Genomic DNA, 19,826 nt, shown 5'->3' with positions numbered 1-19,826 from the left:
TCTCACTACAGAATCAGAAGATTGAGCTTGCTGTCCCAGAAGATAAAGTTGAAGAGGAAATCACACAAACACTTGAATACACCGATGATTTGATGGGACAAAAGAACAAGATTTGAAATTTCCTTTGCAATGTGAAAGCTCAAGTTAAACATGAACACAAAGAAAACAAGTCAGTGAGCTTTAAATCTACGATGAAGTCTTTTTTACATTGAAGTCTTTCTCAGGAAACCCCCTCGAGTGGCTGTCATTTTGGAACAGTTTTCAAACGTCTGTTGACAAAAATTCCAGCATTAGTGACATGGAGAGAATGAATTATTTGACTGGGCTGTTGAAAGGAGAAGCAGCAAGAGTTATTCAAGGTTTACCATTGAGTGAAAGCAATTGCAAAAGTGCCATTGACCTACTCAGGGAGCGTTTTGGGCAGAAGCAAGTGTTAATCAACGCTCGCATGGATGCTTTGCTGAAAATTCTGGCTGCGTCAAATGATGTTAAGAAAGTGAGGTCCCTATATGACACGTGTGAAGAATACATACATGGATTGGAATCGCTAGACGTTTATCCAGAATCTTATGGAGACTTGCTCATCCGTATCGTGATGAAGAAATTACCCAAAGAAGTGAGGTGTATTATGTTGAGAAGTCATGACTAAACGACAAGGGCCTTGGCCAACCTCAGAGCAACTTCGGCATGAGGTGGAGACGAGTGAGAAGAGTAGTCAGGACAGTCTGACAAGGAAGTGTCAGTGCCAAATCCCCCTTTCAATTCTAAGTTCCCTACTGCCAGTGCCTTGTTCTTTGGGGTCCTGGGAAGAGAGAACGCCAAGAATGACTGTACATTTTGTGATGGGCCCCACCCCTCGGACTCATGTAAGATCGTCCCAACAATTGACCAGAGGTTCGAATTTCACCACAACCAGAAAAGATGCTTTAGGTTCTTCAAGAAAGGTCATATGTCAAAGTCCTGCTACTCGAAGAAGCGTTGTTTGCGGTGCAATGGAGAACATCATTTGGCGTTGTGTAAATCCACTGGAATTGACAGGCACAGATATCCTGGAACGGATCCAACTGAAGAAAATACAAGCAAGAGAAATCTTGAGAAGGAAGATTCGACCATCCCAGAAGGATCTACACTTGTCAGTTCAACAGATACTTGTCAGGATTTCATCTTACTACAGTCAGCACCTGTGGACGTTGCTGCAGGTTTGAGAAGTTGCCAAGCACGCTTACTATTTGACAGTGGATTTCAGCACACATTTATCTCTCAAGATGTGGCCAACAAGATTGGAGCTCAACCGTTCAAGAAAGAAGAATTACTGATGAGCATGTTTGGTCATGACAAGAGGACGAAGGCAGACTTCGAAATGGATAAGAATTGTCTACGACACCTCTGCAAGAATCTAATCAGATGCTCCCAGTCTAAATGACTGTCTTCACATTGGACCGTCACTTCTACCAGTCCTGAGTGCGTTGTTGATGAAGGTTCAAGTTTCTCGGATAGCCATGACAGCAGACATCAAAAGGGCCTTTCTTCAAGTTGAATTAAGTGAAGTTGACCAGGATGCAACAAGGTTCCTGTGGATTAAGAACCTTCAAGAGCCAATCGATGTAGAAAGGAACATTGATTTCATCGAGTGTTGTTTGGAGCATCTCCCTCACCATTTCTCCTTGGAGCAACGATAAGGCATCACCTACACAAGCAAAAGGATGATTGGGTCACAGACGACCTAAAGAACTCCATGTGCATGGACAATGTCCTATCTGGAGTTAGTGACGATGACGACGCGGAGCACTATTACCACCATTCACGACAACTCTTGGTTAGTGCAGGAATGAACCTCGGGCAATGGACCACTAACTCAAGTAAACTGAAGGAAGACTTGGCTACTGAAAATACCACTACTACTGACAAGCTGAAAGTTTTGGGCCTGGAGTGGGATTCAGATGCTGACACAATCAGTTTCCCTTTAATGAGAGTTGTATCAGAGACTAAGATGCTTCATGATCAGCTCACAAAAAGAAGTGTTTTGAGTATTGCTGCAAAGGTGTTTGACCCACTTGGATTACTTGAGCCATTCACAGTGAGAGCCAAAATCATTTTGCAAGAATTGTGGACAGAGTAGGTTAGCTGGGACGGCCAATTGCCAGAGGAGCTTAAACCTCAGTGGTGGACATGGTTTGAGGAGTTGGAAACTGTCCTGCTTATCCAAATTCCCAGATCATACTTTCCATCAGGATGGAGCGGAACTCATTTACACATTTTCAGAGATTCCAGCAAGAAGGCCTAAGGAGCAGTGGTATATCTCAGGGCAGAACAAGAAAGTGGGGAGCAAACTACTATTGTTATGGCTAAAAACAAGATTACCCCTGTGAAGTCACAGACCACACCTCGCTTGGAACTTTTGGCATCATTGGTAGCAGCATGATTGTCCTATTTCATATCAGAACAACTCAAGCCTAAACTTGGACAGACAGAAATAACTTGATGGAGTGATTCTGAAATCATACTGCACTGGCTATGTTCTAAGAAGCTACCAGATTTGTTTGTGTCAAGGAGGATTGAAGAAATTAAGAAACTGACGACCCATCATCAGTGGAGATATTTCCCTCCTGCATCTAACCCAGCTGATCTGCTTAGCCATGGAGTTGCTGTTGGTGCCTTGGTCGATGAATGCAACATTTGGTGGAAGGGCCCTGATTGGTTGTGTGAGTCCGCAGATAAGTGGCCTGTTTAGAGCAGTTCCAGCAATCATATGGAACATGAGATACACCAGGAAGGCATGGAAGCCGTTTGTATGGCTACAGGGGAACCAAGTTCAAGCTTGCTCAATGTCATTGATCCTGAATGTTACAGCTCTTTAAACAAGCTCTTGGTGGTAACGTCTCGTGTTATTCATTTTATAACGAAATGCAAGTCTGGTGAGAAAGACTGCAAAACTGGCCCCTTAACAACTCAGGGGCTATCAATCACCATGACACTGTGGATAAAGGGTGTTCAAGGTCAAGCTTTCAGTCGTGAAATACAGCAGCTCTCTAGGAAGGACATCAAGCTATCTCTCCCACTTGTCCGTCAGCTGTGCTTATATCTTGACGACAATGCTGTTCTTCATTGCAGAGGAAGATTAGAGAGTTCACCCCTTGAAGATCAGTCCTAAATTTACAGTACTATTACCCAGAAATGAGCATTTCACAAAGTTGGTTGCTCTAGCTGCACATGTACAAGTACTTCACAGTGGGGTCAGGGAAACACTCACGCAACTGAGAGAGAAGTACTGGGTACTTCCTTAGAAGCCTCATATGGAAATGTATAACCTGTCAAAAGACTGATGGACCTCCATGTTGACCTGTAAGTCCCCCGCCATTACCTGCATCGAGAGTGTCAGAGGGTCAAGCATTTAGTACAACTGGTGTGGATTATGCTGGCCCTGTGTACATCAAGGGCTCCACTGGAGACCAAGTCCCACAAAGGTCTATATTGCCTTATTCACATGTACAGTAGTTCGAGCCGTCCATTTAGAAGTTGTGGTGGATCTATTGTTGGAGTCTTTAATTCAAGCCCTCAGGAAACTTTTGAGCAGACTGGGAGTTTCAGAAATACTTATTTCAGGCAATGCAAAAAACTTCAAGGACTGTAGAAAGAGGATCACTTCCCTGTTTAGTCAGATTCTGGAGGCAGAGAAAATGCAAAGATACTTGGCAAGTCATGGAATAAGGTGGCAGTTTATCGTTGAAAGAGCCCCCTGGTGGGGAGGGTTTTATGACAGACTTCTTGGTTCGGTGAAGAGGTGCCTCAAAAAGTCCCTTGGCAAGACTTTACTCTCGTTCCCTGACATAGTTACTATGGTAACTGAAGTAGAAGCAGTGCTGAACAGTCCACCGCTGACTTACTTGTACCCAGACATTGAAGATAATCATCCTTTAACACCGGCACATTTCCTGTGTGGCTACAGACTTACCACTCTAACCAAGTTAGTTCAGGACAAAGAAGATGTCAACCCTCTGTTCATTCCTCTATCTGCGCAAGCCCCATGGTCCAGAACATGGTCCACTCAAAGGACCCTTGGCAAGGAAAGACAGTTCTGTCAGGACCAGTGATGTTGTTCTAGTCCCAGAGAATCTTCCAAGAGGTCGATGGCAGTTGGCTCTTGTGGAGAAACTTATCAAAGGAAGAGATGGCTGGTGTCATACTGCTCAAGTTAAACTCGCCAATGGAAACCAGATTGAACGTCCTTTGCAGTTGCTTTTTTCGCTAGAGGTGCAAGACAGTGTCTGATCATAAAGAGACAAAATCGGAAGATATCAACTCGACTAGTGATCCTCAACAACCCTCTAAAAGGAAGGCCACCATTGAAGCAAGACAAAAAATTCACATGTGGACTCAGTGACACTTTTGACTTAAATCAGTTACTTAACTAAAGTAAGGATTTCTTATTATCATTGGGGGGGGGGAGGATGTTGTGAATTAACTTCACCCGACTCCCCCATGCATATGAACTGTAGCAGCAGCGCACGGGCGCCTTCACAATTATGTTAATTTTGTTTGTTGATTATTAAAAAATTTCGTGGTCATATTTTTGAAACATATGGTTTTTAAATTGTTAAGGAATAAACCGTGTCAAGTATTTTTTCGTTGGAGTTATTGGAATTTCTTGAGACAGGAAACTTAATTAATCAAGGAAATGGTTTGCTTTTGAGTTCTGTTTTGCTTTTAAGTTCCGTTTATGGTGTATTCCATTCTCTCACCATTTAGGATATTGATGATGCCATTTCCTGCTTTTTCACCATTTTTTGTGCAAACAGTCACTTTGTGTACATAATAAAAAGAAATTACTTGGTGGCGTGAAGAATTCTATTTTCTTGTGTTGAAAACAAGATTTTACCCACTTGCTGCACTCATTCATAAAACACTGTTTTTACCACTCAGGAATAAAATTCGTATCTTCGTGTTTTCTGTATGTATTGTATTGAACTATAAGAGTTAGGATTGTGTCTTATTATAGTATAAGTAGAGTAAGAATTGTGCCGTATTTTAAGTATTGCACAGTAATTACATGTCGAGTAAACACTGTCAAACCACTCCACTAAGACCACCTTGGGAACAGAGGAAAGTGGCTGTTGTAGGGAGGTGGCTGTTATTGGGAGGTAGGGGTTTAATATGACACCTGTATTTTTTTTTGCGGGTGCAACGTTTTATCTTAAGTTAAAAGATGCTTTTTGTAACATGTGAATAGTACTTCACGCTTTCAAAATAAATTTTGAAACAGAAACAGAAACCAATGAGGCTTAGTATGGATCAATTTTTGTGACCTTTTACAATTAAATATGGGGTTTGGTATGCCCCATTTGTCTATCATTGATTAACTGAATGACGTCAAGAGGTTAGTTTGGCAGCTAAGAAGGGCGTTAATGGCCATTGCCGTTGTGGAGAGGTGGCCATTTTGAAGAGCTTAAAATAGTGACTCCATCGCAACAAAAAAAGTGGCAGTTGTAGAGAGGTGTCCGTTAGTGGAGATGTATTGTGTTGTGTTATGTACATTGTGTTGTATTGTACAGTAAGGAGAGTACATTGTGTGTAAGTACTGTATCTTACAAAACAGACTTAGCACTGTATCTTATTGTACGTGGAGTAAGTTTGTAGAGGTTAAAGAAGCAGTAACTTACCAGTTAATATCTGTCAATCGTGAAACATAACCTCAACTCATGAAATTAGATCAACAGTTAGGATGTGAGTACAAAATACTCTGGAATGAATACTGCACCTGTGAATATACTTGTTGTAACTTATAAAGGAGGCTGCACTTAAAGGCTATTGTTCGTGGCTATTGATATGTATTTCAAGAATTAAATTGTTTCCAAGAAAAATTCTTGATGTGTGTCGAGATTCAAACTAAAAACTTGAAACTGGAAACTCAAACCTGGAAATTAGATTCTCTTTTCTCAATTCTAGCAGTTCACTGCACTTGGATCTTTGCTATTCCTAAGAAAGCATTGGGCTAATGGCCTTAAAGTTTTAACACCAGTTGGCCTGTCACAGAAATGAACTGGCAAAACTTTGCAACAGGCCCTGGTGTCAATTTCAAACAATATAAAATGCTCACTTGCCACCTGAAGTGTCACGGGGTTTGAGTCTGAGCTCTGGCACATCAGACCTTTTAGCACTTCCAAGACAGGATATTCTTCCTCGCCTTTTTCTTCAACCACTTAGACTTGAAATTCAGCTGCATTTCCTGGTAAAAGGGTATCCTTTTTTTTTTAATTGCCAAACACATAATTACTGACATTGCCTTACTCTACTTACAACAGGACACAATACTTTACCTGCTTACAATGCACTACATTATTGTTATTATCATTATTATTATTATTTCTAATGCTTTTACTGTCTTACAAACGTCACTTGCAATACATAAAAAAACAACTATTTACAATACTCGGCATTACCTTACTTACTTACAATACGCAATAATAATAATAACTTACACATTACGTTACTTAAGGAGTTACAATACAATGTAATTACTTAATTATAGAGAAAAAAACCAACAAAAAAGCTAAGGAAAAAAAAAAGACCTCGCAACAAATTACTAAGGGAAATGCCTTAAATGGTGAGAAGGGATTTCCACTTCTGTTGAAATTCCCTTTCACCATTCAACGTGGCAGCAATATATTTTTCCATCTCGATTTTATCCTGCACTAATAAGATGAAGTTGCTGAAAACAAACCTAGTATTATTTAGAGCGTTGATATAAAGAAAGTATTTGCCTAGCATTATGAGGTGGTTGAGGGTCAAATGGTGAGTATAGGGACGAGTAATTCCAAATAATACCTCTGGCTCGGAGAGAAGTAAACTTGCGTTACTTACGGTAGAATACCAACTTTGGAACTTATACCAAAAGAAGATGCTTGCGGGCAGCTAATAAACAAATGACGTATGTTTTGAATATCAGAGGAACAGAAAGGGCAGGCAACCTTGTTCATTATGTATAATATACTGTTCGTCGCTAAAATGTTGTGTATGATTTTGTGCTGGAACATTGCCAATTTAACTTCTTTTGTGGCTGTGAACGGCAGAAGATAAATTTTATTTAGATTCTCTTTTGCGATGCCATATGATAAGAGTTCTTTTTCTGAAGTGGGAGGAGGAAGATTTTCTAAGGTTAACAGTTTGTCGTATAACATCTTGCACGTTATAGTACAGATGGGTGGCGGGGGTGTAGTAGAGTCGTCAGAATTAACGTGAAGGAGCTTCTTCCAACTTTGAGGGATCGCAAGTAAAAGACTATAATATTGTAAAAAGTTGCAATTTAGCGTGTATTTATTGCGCAAGGAAAGGAAAGGCAGGAAGCAATTTTCATGCCATCAAAAAGGTATGAAATTTGCTTTATACCTTCTCTGTGCCAATGAGGTAGATATACCACTTTTTTGTCAATCGTAATGAATTTGTTGTTCCAGATTGTCTGAGACAGTATCTCGGTCTTGCTGTGAGGTGTCGTAGACACAATTTCTTGCCAATGATGAATAATTTGTTTATAAGATTCAAGAAGATGGCCATTAAGATCAAGAAAGTTGTAGTCATAATTACATTGAAAGAGCTCAGTGCCTTCAACAGTAGAGAGAAATGATTTTGGAATATACTTCCACGGTGCATCTGAGTCAGAGCACAGCCGTTGTACCCAAGTTAGTTTCAAAGCTTTATTGAAAAGAACAAAATCTTTCATGCCAAGACCGCCATCCGATTTTTTCTTGATGAGGGTTGTCTTTTTTATTTTGGCAGGTTTTTGCTTCCAGATAAAATCTAACACTATTTTATTGACCTCTGTTGCAAAGTTTTTTGGAGTCTCCATAACACTGGAGATGAATACAAGTTTGGAGAGGGCTAACGTGTTAACAATATTTATTCTACCTTATATAGATAAGTCTCTTCAGGATCAGACACTTAAGGTTTTCTTTAGGGATCCTAATTTTTCAAAGGAATTTTTCTTATGAGACAATTCAATATTGTAAGTAAAATGCACACCGAGGGCGTAAACAGGATCATCGCTAATTTGGAGGTTGCAGATTGCGTCTTTCCTATGGCACATGGCGCCAAGCCATAGCATTTCTGATTTTGCCTGATCTATTTTTAGGCCAGAGCACTTTTCAAACAGCGAAAATAAGTCAAATAAATTAGAAACTGACTGGACATCAGCAAGAAGGGCAGTTGTGTCGTCAGCATATTGCGTGAGCTTGACCTCTTCATTTCCCTGGATATGTATGCCCTTGATGTCTTTTGACCGTTTTATATTTTGGGCAAGAAGCTCCATAGCAATAACAAAGAGTATACCTGAAAGGGGACAACCCTGACAGACACCACATTCTAAATAGAAGTGTTAAGAGGCAACACCATTGTTAATGACGCAACTAGAGATGTCTTTGTAGAACACGCTGATCCATTGCCGGAGATTTGGTCCAAAGTTGAAAGATTCAAGGCCTTTTTGGATAAAGTCCCATTCAATGGAATCAAAAGCTTTTTCGAAATCTAAGAAAACAGCTATACCTGGTATATTTTTAATTTAAGTGAAGTCCATTGTGTCTGCAATTAGTCTGATACTTTCTCCAATGAATCTACCCTTTACGTAGCCGGACTGACAAGGATGTATTACGCTTGGCAAGATCTTTTCCAAGCGAAAAGCAATAGTTTTGGTCGCAATTTTCTAGTCAACATTAAGTAGCGATACTGGTCTCCAATTTGTTAATATTCCGCGTTCTTATTCTTTTTTGGGTTCAAAGAAATAATACCTTACCGTTGAGAGATGATCCGTGTTGAAATGCATAATGAAAACTTTCCACCATGAATTTACTGGCAGCGTTCCAAAACAAGCGATAGAACTCTGAAGTGAGGCCATCTGTACCTGGTGTTTTATTGCTTTCCATTGTCATAAGTGCTCGTTTACATTCATCGATATACATAATACCTTCGCAAATTTTTGCAGTTTCTTCTAATAATACATTTTCTGTATTAAAGAATTTGATAAACTCCGAGCCGTTCAGATTCGTGTTTTTTGATGTATTTTTTTTTAAATGAAGCACTTTATTAATACACCTAAAACACACGTACATTACACTTACACGCACTGTTGAAGTTTTACAATGTTCAATAACTTTTCTCATACATAAAAGAAAAAGAAAACGTGACAGCTAAGTAACTACACAGAACAAGAAAAAAATATACAAATACAAAAAAAAAAAGAAAGGGGGGGTCTATGCATTAGCTTTAAGTATTACAATTTTTAACACTACATTATTGATATTAATTGAGAGCATTTTTGGATTTACTACATTAACCTTGTATTGTAATAACTCTGTTAATTAATCAACTTAATACCCCATAAGTGGTGTTTTTTAGATAAGCGATTTTACGTTTAAGCACATTTTTCTAGTTTCCATTGAACAATCAGTTTATTTACAAGTTCATCTAGAGACAATTCTTTCTGAAGATATTTAGAAGCATAGATGTATTGTTTGACCAGGATGATGAGCAAATCTAGCTTGCGTTTTAAAGGGTCTGAGAGCACATCAGTCACGTGACATGTGTCATGAAAAGCAATTTGTTCTTTTGAAAGTATTATCTCAGTACTTTGAGAATGATTGAACCATGGTATAATTTGTGAATAAAGTTTTACAGACTCCTTGCAATCAATAAACGTATGTTCTATTGAATCCGCGTTAAAGCAATATATACATTTATTGTCCTCGGCTAAATGATATAGTTTAAGTTCTTTCTTCGTTACAATTGTTCTATGTAAGAAACGAAAACAAAATTGGCGAAGTTTATTGTCCTTAGTGAGGCGATATATATCTTGAAAGCATCCAATCTAGTCACCAAGTTTTTCAGGAAATTTACTCTGCCACTTTTTTACACCACTCGGGACAATAGGGGTGTGATTATTAAACAATTGGTAATAATTTTTGCAGCGTGCTTCAGCCAGATTAATTAGAGTTTGATTTGAAAGAATGGATGGGGAGGTCGAAGAAAGATCAGCTGCAGGTATAAAAGTTTGAGTTGCTCTCTTTTTCAACTCAGATGGAATGGCTGAAATTAGCTGAAAGTAATGCATATAATTTGTGGTGATGTTGAACTTGTTGCTGAACACTTCATATGATAGAAATTTTCCCTTAGAATTTAGCACATCCTTTATCGTCACAATTCCGCGTTCAAACCACGATTTCCAAAATAGAGTTGCATTACCTATAATTATTGAATTGTTATTCCAAAGAGTGAGTTCGCCATTTGGAAAGATGTTAGCTGTATTTTTGAGATCTTGAAAATATTGAAGAAGTTCTCGATAAAAGAGTGGCAGACCTGTTTTCAAAAGTTTTACATTATAATTACACTTAAGGAGAAATAATAAACCACCATAATTTCGAAAATAGTAGTTAGGGATTACCTTCCATTTATCGTCAGACTCGCCTAGTAATCTACCAATCCAAGCCAAGCGTAATGATTTAACGACCATGTAAAAATTAACAAAATTAATTCCTCCTTCTGCTACTGGTTGATACATAACCATTCTTTTTATTTTGTCTTTCCTGTTTTTCCATAGAAAGGCGAACAGATTCTCTTGAACTGTCTTAATAACCGATTCTGGAACGGTCAGCATAAATGCTGCATACACTAGCTGTGATATACCTAAAGCTTTCACCAGTAAAGACTTGCCATATATTGTGAGGTCTCTTGAAAGCCATAAATTTAATTTTGTTTTCATTTTGTTGATCTTATCATAAAAATTTTTCTCAGTACATTTACTTTTGTTGTAGGATAAATGGACGCCAAGAACTTTAATGGGTTCTTTAGTTGTTTTAAAGTCAAGTACTTTCAAATTACTATCTTTCATAGAGCTGATCCACATAACTTTAGTTTTCTTCTTATTTAATTTCAATCCAGAAATAATTCCAAAACAATCCAAGATCTGTAAATAGGGTTTGAGAGATTCAACATTTTTCGTTATTATAGTGGTGTCATCAGCAAATTGTGAGATTTTGATCACCTGGTCATCTGGGAGGCCAACGCCTCTGCAGCTTGGTTCTTGGCGTATCTTTATTGCTAGCAGTTCCACCGCAAGGATAAATAAGAGAGGACTTAGCGGGCAACCTTGACGAACGCCTCTTGATATATTGAAATAGTTGGTCAAAAATCCACCATTTATAACTGCGCTTTGTACACCATTATAAAAGATTGATATCCATCTTTTGACATTTGGGCCAAAATTGAAAACATTCAAGGCTTTAGCAATAAGATCCCATTCAAGGCTATCAAAAGCCTTCTCGAAGTCTATAAAAAGGAGAAGTCCCGAGGTCTTTTTAGCATTTAGATATTCCATTATATCGCTTAAAAGTCTTATGTTCTGGCCTATATACCTTCCCTTAACAAATCCGGTTTGGTCTGAATCAATTAATTTTGGTAGGTATTTTTCTATTCTTTTTGCCAAAGCTTTTGTCAAAATTTTATAATCAATATTTAGCAGTGATATTGGACGCCAGTTGGAAAGTTCGGACAGATCCCCATCAGCTTTTGGTATTAATGTTATTATTCCCCTCCTTTGAGAAATAGATAAAGACCCACCTTGAAAAGCTGCATTATAGGAATTTAGCAGATCTCGCCAAATGAGATCATAAAAAGACTCATAAAATTCTTTAGTGAATCCATCCTCACCGGGAGTTTTGTTGTCCGAGAAAGAGCTCACCGCCTCTTTTAATTCTTCAAAGGTAAAATCATGTTCTAGCGAATCTTGCTCATCAACATTCAGTTGAGGGATTTCAATACCTTCAACAAAGGACTCGAAACTCTTGTTTTCACCTTGAGATTCACTTTTTAGATTTTTGGATGTGTACATATTACTATAAAATTTCTCCAGTTCTTTCTCGATCTGTTTTGGTTCTGATACTCTATCGCCATTCTCTAATTTCACCTCGTGTATAAGCTTTTTTTCATAATTCGTCTTCTCCAAGTTAAAAAAATATTTTGTGGGTTTTTCGCCCGGTTCCAGCCATTTTACTTTAGATCTAAAGATAGCCTCTTTTCCTTTCTGTTCATATATCTTTTTCAATTCTTCTTTGGTGGCTTCATACTCCACAAAGATGTTTCGATCTAAAATTTCAAAATCCGTATTAAAAATTTTATAGTCGAGGTCTTGTAGTTCTTTTTGAAGTGTTGATTCCTGTTTCGTAAGTTCTAATCTTTTTTCTTTAGAATATTGAATTGTTTTCATTCGTAATTCCATTTTGATTAATTCCCACAATAATTGCTTATCTTTAACATAGACGTATTTCTCATGTATTTGGGGATAAAAGAATACAATACGTTCTTTAAAATCATCATCTTCTAGAAGAGAATTGTTGAATTTCCAGGTGCCCGGACCTCTGTTGAACTCATTTCTAATGTTAATTTTTAAAAAGGTAGCTTTATGATCTGGTGCAATTGACATTCGAATCTCAGCAGTTTGGACTTCAATGGAGATCGAGCGGGAAACAAGAATGAAATCTATTCTCGATTTCAAGTTTATAGTTTTAGATTCGTAGGTAAAGGATTTTGTGTTTGGATGCAATTTTCGATAGATATCTATAAGGTTCAATTCGTTCATAAGATTGCTAACCGCGTCTCTATAGTTCGTGGATTTCCAAACTACACCCCCACTTTTATCTGCTTTAGAAAGTGTACAGTTCCAATCACCCGCAATAATTAACCTAGGGGTGTCCGTTTTTCTCACGAGAAATTCACTTAAATTCTTTATAAATTCGTTTTGTTCTCGATAATCAGTTGGTGCATAGATATTTACAATGAAAAATGTTTCCTCGAAGATTTTAAGTTTTGAAATCAAAATTCTGCCTTGATGATCCGATTTAATGATGTCGAAGTTAATAGATGAATTTGGATTCAATAGAATGCATACGCCCTTGGAATGCGCAGTTCCGTGGCAAAAGAGAATTTTTCCGCCCCATTCCGCTGACCATATTTTCTCATCATCCGGTTGCGAATACGTCTCCTGTAAATAAAAGATAGTAGCTTTTTGCTGTTTTAAATAACAAAACATTGCTCTCCTTTTGTTTGGATTTCTTATACCTCGCACATTTAGCGAGAGAATTTTTAATTTGCATGCCATTGCTGTGTGAAAAGGTTGATTGCATAACCTATATTGTTAAAGAAATGCATGACCCAAAGGCTGAAAATCTTTACGTAAAAAGAGACGGAAAAAGACATAAAGCTAACAAAACACTGCTTAATTAAGGTAAAAAAAGTACAAGACAAATTAAAGTTAAAGAATTAGCAAAAAACAGAATAATGTACCTAGTAGCTCAACAAAGAAAGTTTGGCACAACTAAACAACAACGTCTTCTCACTTCTGGGAATTAACAAACTAACCGGCTATCTGAGCCTCGAAATCCTAGGTGCTTACTAGAGAGGTCGACAACTTGACATATTTAAGTATGCAAAATTAACAAAGCTAAAAATTTGTTTATAGTTCATCATTTTAGATTTATAAAGCCTTTAGATCTTCGTAGGAGTCAATCCTTTGAGCTTTGGAAGTGAGTTCCAGTTTGAAGAAAATTTTCCCGTCTACAGTCCACGCTTTGCCGTTATGATATTTTTTCCTAACTTTTCTTACCTCTTTAAAGAGCTCAGTCCTCCATGATGTTAAATTCTCATTGATGTAAATCTTGCCCGGTCCTAAGCCATGTGAGGTCACATTTCTAAGATACGATCTAGCTTTATATAACTTGTTCTTGGCGTTGTAACTTGCAAAACGGACGATAATTGGACGAGGTTTGGTCTTAGATTTTGTGTTTAATCTATGAACAATGTCAATGTCGCCTCGTGTTAAATTCACATTCAAAAGTTTTCCCAATTCAATTACATTCTCCGCATTATTTTCTTCGCGTTCAGCGATCCCATGTATCACTAGATTAAACTTTCGAGTGTACTGTTCTAAATTGTCATGTCTTGCTTCAACATCGTCCAATCTTTGTTCTATTTCTTTCGAATGTGCTTTGGACTTCGACAGGTCATCTTCAAGTGATTTTACTTTGGATTTTAAGCTCTTGTTTTCTTCCATCAAAATATCTACTTGGACCTTTGTGGAAGCTAAATTTTCTTGCAGCTCTTTGTAAGTTACCTTTAACAAGTCCACGTCATTTACTAGCTTCTCTGTGTTTGATTTGATTTCCGTGAGAACTTTCCACACATCGGCCAGTGATGGCGCCTCATTGATGCTGTCTTCGGACGCCATTTGTGGGCCTGAAACTTCGTCTTGGAATGTTGAAGAGCCTTCTAAACTTGAGGAACTACTTAACTTCTTGCGTTTTCTTCTTCTATTCCTTGTCATATTCAACTATCCCCTACATTTTCAAGCATTTTGCCTCTCGAGCAAGTGAACTTAAAAACATGCGTCCATCCTTGGCGTCAGCTCGTCCCAGTCTCTCTTTTGATGTATATATTTGTTTAAAAAAGTGCTCTTCCTCTTCAAGAATCTCTCTCGGGTCAGTTAATTTTGCGTGATCATTGACTTTTAAGGCCATTGTATGTTTTTTCCTTTGGTTTGTTTTTTCTAAATTTTAGAAATACTGTTTTCTTGCCATGTTCATACCAGCGCACTCTGCTACATATAATTGTGCCACGCGTCTTAACCTTTGCTAGTTTTCAAAGCTTGGTTTTTATTCTTTCTAATTCACTCCTCAGGGAATTGCTGTACGCTGTCTGGAGCTTGCACTGCAGCTTGATCATCTCTGACAAAAGGGCAGACTCTTTGTCACACTTGCTTTTTGCTTTTTTCCGAGAATTTTATTGTAAATGCTCTGATTTCCATTTCAATCATTTCCCAGAGCAAACCCTTGTCCTCAGTTCCCTGATGCTTTTTGGCAAACTCTGGAATAAAGAAATTCAATAATTCTACATATTTCATGTCCGACAACAACGAGTTGTTAAATTTCCAGAAGCTCAGGGTCCATGAGGGGGTTAATGTTCGGAGAAAGATATAGAGACCACGACTGCAGAGTGGTCAGAATAAATATTTGGAATTATTTTGCCCTCGCAAATGCGATTACTCGTTTGATTTGAAACGAAGAGGTGATCTAGTCTACATTGTGTTTTCATTGAGGGATTCGCCTTCGTACGGCCAAATGAGTCCGGGTTTTTGTAGCACCAGGTATTGAGCACATTATGCGTTTTAATCAAAGCCTTGAGTTCAATAGTCAATGCTTTTCTAATGTCAACAGGTTTGCCACCTCTTTTGTCTAAAGTGCCGATTACGCAATTAAAATCGCCCCCCAACACAAGATTTTCATTTCCATATTTGCCGAGGAGATTATTTGAAAGCCCCCTTAGGAATACAACCTGCTGGTTTGGGTCGTTTGGTGTATAAACATTAACCAGTACAACTTTTGTATTATCAATAACAATCTCTGCTAAAATATATCTCCCATGATCATCTGATGCGATTTTTTCAATGTTTACGTCAAGCTGATAAACACAGAAACTCACTCTCAAACCACGTGATTGGGATAAGGCAGTTTATTTTAATCCTACACATACAAGCAAGACGGAAAATGATTCTGCTAATTACTGTAGTAACATGAAGTCCTAACTGACCGCTGACCGATAGCGGGGGAAGGAATTGTGCTAGCTGTAGGAATCGACCGTATTAAAGCATGTTGCGTTAATGTCTGTTGTCTTGGTACCTTTCCGGACACAACATGGTGTCAGAAGCGAGATCGTCCTACTAGCCTACAGCTGCTGAGATCAAACCAGTTGGAGGAACGGATTGAATAGAAGAATTGACCCATCAAACTGCACGCGAATTCTACACGTGGTTTCAAACAAGATGGCGGAAAGTGTGTCATTTGCCAGACCGCCGGTACCGCTGGAAATTTCAACGGGAAATCCCGCTCATTCGTGGGGGAAATGGAAACAAAAATTCGAAATTTACCTCAAGGCAATTGGAGCTGCAAAGAAACCTGATGAAATGAAAGTGGGGCTGCTATTAAACCACATCGGCGAGCCGTGTTTGGAAATTTACTCAAATTTCATCTTCTTACCCGAGCGTGACGACCCCGCCGGAGGAGAAGAAACACTTCCAGCCGAAAATCCCAACAACTACGCGACCGTTATGGCAAAGTTTGATGAATACTTTCAAAAACGAGACCCTCAACTTATGCTGCGAGAGAAATTTTGGGTTCACCTTAAACGAGAGCTGACACAGACCCTTGATTCGTGGGTCGTGACTGTCAAAGAAAGAGCCGCCGAGTGCAAGTTTCCAGCCGATTTCTATGAGCAAGCAGTTAGAGACAAACTCACCTTTTCCTGCAAGGAAGACACCTACAAGCTTAAACTCTATGACGAAGGAGCAGCCCTTTCACTCGAAAAGGCAGTGAAAATCCTGTCTTTGAAGGAAGCAACAAAACGTGAGTTACAAGAATCAAAAACCTCAGAGATTGAGAGTGTCACACCGCAAGGGAACAGGCCAGACCGTATCCCTGATCAAGATACAGAGCAAAGGACCCAGCAAGACTCTAAGAGGAAGCCCTTCCAAACGAGTGGCCGGAACTGTGGTTATTGCAACCGCTGACATCCTCCTGGAAGGAGGAACTGCCCAGCTGCGGATACATGATGCAGCAAGTGCAATAAAATGGGACATTTCCCTGTCATATGCAAGAGTGTACCTGTAAAAACAGTCAACCAAGTTCTCAAAACTGAGGATGCCTTTAGCCCCACATTCGTGGGAGGGGTTACCGCACCCACTTGTTCCAATACTTCCATGGCAGAACCAGTTGCAAACCCTCAAACTGGGAGGTCCGACCCCGGATGGCATGTCAAGCTCAAGATCCAAGACCAAGACATGCTGACATGGTGCATTGACACAGGAGCACAAGTGTCTGTGATGCCTGAGGCCATCTACAAGTCGTCATATGGGACGCTTTCAAAATCTGACAGAGAACTTGTCGGAGCAGGGGATGTTCCTCTGGTGACCCTTGGATGTGCAGTCATGAACCTCTCCCTAGCTGAAACAGTCATTAAAGAACGAGTGTACGTGGTCAGAGGGGCATCCAAGCTGCTTCTTTAGGTACCTGCCATCCGAAGTCTTGGCCTTATCCATGGAATTCCTGGGACGTACAGTGTCAAAGCTGTCAATCAGATGCCTGATAACCATCCACTCCGATCAGGGACAAAGGAGGACATTGTCAAGCAGTACCCGACGCTCTTCCAAAGCCTTGGCAAACTGGAGGGTGAGCATACAATTCATCTGAAGGAAGGGGCCACACCCTTTTGTCTGACCACTCCCAGGCGAATACCACTGCCACTTATGAAGAAAGTGCAGGAGGAGATCAAACGTATGGAGCAACTGGACGTTATTGAACCAATAGACGAGCCGACAGAATGGTGTTCGCCGATTGTGGTAGTGCCAAAGGCCGACGGAAGAGTAAGGATATGTGTTGACCTTACAAGGCTTAACCAAGCAGTCCGCCGAGAAGTCTATCAAATGCCAACAGTTGAAGAGACACTGGGAAGCCTCACAGAAGGATCGGTATTCTCCAAACTCGATGCTAACTCAGGGTTCCACCAGATAGTCCTAAACCCAGAAAGTGCCAAGCTAACTACCTTTATTACGCCCTTTGGCCGTTACATGTTCAAGCGTCTTCCCTTTGGCATATCATCAGCGCCCGAATATTTCCAGAAGAGGATGGATAAAGAGCTCTCTGGAGTAGAGGGGGTCAAGTGCCGCATGGACAATATTCTAGTCATCGGGAGAAACCAAGCGGAACATGATCAGCGACTTAAGGAAGTCCTTGACAGGCTAGTGGAGAGGAAACTGACGCTCAACCTTGAGAAGTGTTTATTCTCTCAAACCAGGTTGCAATACTTGGGCCAAATCATTGACAGTGAGGGAATCAGGAAAGATCCCTCAAAGGTTAAAGCTATCACTGACATGGTAGAACCCCAGGACATTGCAAGCCTGAGACGTTTCTTAGGATTGGTCAACCACCTAATGAAGTTCTGCCCAAACCTGGCTGAGAAGACGAAACCCTTAAGAGACTTGCTCAAGAAGGAGAGTGCTTGGGTATGGGGCCCAGCCCAACAAGAAGCCTTTCAACAGCTGAAAGCAGACATGGCATCCGAGCAAGTTCTTGCACTGTATGATCCGGAAAAGGAGACCATGGTCTCATCTGATGCCAGCAGTTTTGGACTTGGTGCAGTCCTTATGCAGAAGCAGCCATTCGGCGAGATGAGGCCAGTGGCCTATGCAAGCAGATCAATGACCGAGACAGAACGTCGTTATGCCCAAATCGACAAAGAGGCTTTGGCTATCACATGGGCACTTGAACACTGGGCAGAATTCTTGATCGGAATGAGATTTAAAGTAGAAACAGATCACAAGCCATTGATTCCATTGTTTTCCACTAAGTTGATAGACGAGCTTCCAGTGCGCATAGAACGCTTCAGGATGAGACTCATGAGGTTTGACTTTGCCATCGTGCATGTTCCTGGTAAACTCCTGTACACAGCTGATTCATTGTCTCGATCCCCGCAAGAAAGTAAAGGCCAGGATTCTAAGTCATGGAACGACCTACATGATGAAGTTGAGGGCTATGTGAATGCTGTACTAGTGACTTTACCTGCCTCTGACCAGCGGTTAGATGAGATACGTTCTGAGCTGAAGAATGATGACACACTCAAAACTGTGATGCAGTATGTACAGAATGGGTGGCCTGAAGAGAAACGAAGAGTCCATGGGCCAGTAGCTAAATACTGGAGTGAACGCGGCAACATCTCCCTCCACAGCGGGCTACTCCTGAGAGGACGACGAATCATTATACCTCCAAGGTTAAGAGCGGATGTATTGAGGCGTCTACATGATGGTCATCAAGGGATTACCAAAACACGTGCGAATGCGGCCTCCTCGGTGTGGTGGCCTGGAATCTCCCAAGACATTACAAAGGTTGTGCAAAACTGTGCCACATGTGAGAAATATTGCAGAGAACGCATTGAGCCAATGAAAGGTACTGAATTTCCAGATTGACCATGGAGCAGAGTCGGCGTAGACTTCTTTCAGCACAAGGATAAGCATTACCTCCTGGCTGTAGATTATTTTTCAAGAGATGTAGAGATATGCCTAGTGTCCAAGGATGTGAACTCTTCCCAGACTATCCTGCAGCTTAAAGGGATCTTCAGTCGACAGGGGATTCCGGACATCTTATTTACCGACAACTGCCCCCAGTTTGATTCACGCGAGTTCGCCAACTTTTCCACTGAGTGGCAGTTTCAGCACATTACCTCATCTCCAAGATATCCCCAGTCCAACGGTGAAGTGGAAAGGGCGGTCCAAACTATGAAGATGGTCTTAAATAAGAGTAGTGACGAATACTTGGCTCTCCTGAATTACAGAGATACTCCATTGCATCATGGTTACTCTCCAGCACAATTAAGCATGGGTCAGAAACTACGTACTAGAGTCCCCTGTCACCCGGATGAGCTGAAGCCAGAGACCCCTGACTATGATCACATTAGAAGAAAAGAGAGGGAGTACCGAGCAAAACTGAAATTCAGTTATGACCAGAGACACAGAGTAGTAGAGGGAGAGGAGCTGTCACCTGGTGACCGCGTTTGGATTCCCGACCTGAAAGCAGAAGGGACAGTAATTAAGCAACACAAATCTCCACGGTCTGTAGTCATACAGACCTCAAATGGCCAAGTCAGAAGGAACTGAAGGATGACACGAAGAGTTCTTGAGGGAAGACCTCCAGTCTCACCCCAGAATGAGGGCTATGAGAGCTGCGAATCAGCACCAACAAGAGAGAGGA

At 40.2% G+C, this 19,826-nt stretch overlaps 2 protein-coding genes across 4 annotated transcripts in view; one reads left to right on the top strand and one right to left on the bottom strand.

The window, feature by feature from the left end:
* Positions 1–19,826, bottom strand: part of LOC145503127 (uncharacterized) — a 382,969-nt gene that overhangs the window by 130,249 nt on the left and 232,894 nt on the right. The window lies entirely within an intron of this gene.
* LOC145503337 (furin-like) overlaps positions 1–19,826 on the top strand; it is a 117,203-nt gene that overhangs the window by 6,766 nt on the left and 90,611 nt on the right. The gene's annotated exons all lie outside the window — the stretch shown is intronic.

This window comes from Orbicella franksi, chromosome 11 (genome assembly GCF_964199315.1).
Source record: "Orbicella franksi chromosome 11, jaOrbFran1.1, whole genome shotgun sequence".
Classification (NCBI taxonomy): domain Eukaryota; kingdom Metazoa; phylum Cnidaria; class Anthozoa; order Scleractinia; family Merulinidae; genus Orbicella; species Orbicella franksi.
Note: the sequence above shows the minus strand (reverse complement) of the source record. Positions and strands in the feature narration are given on the sequence as shown.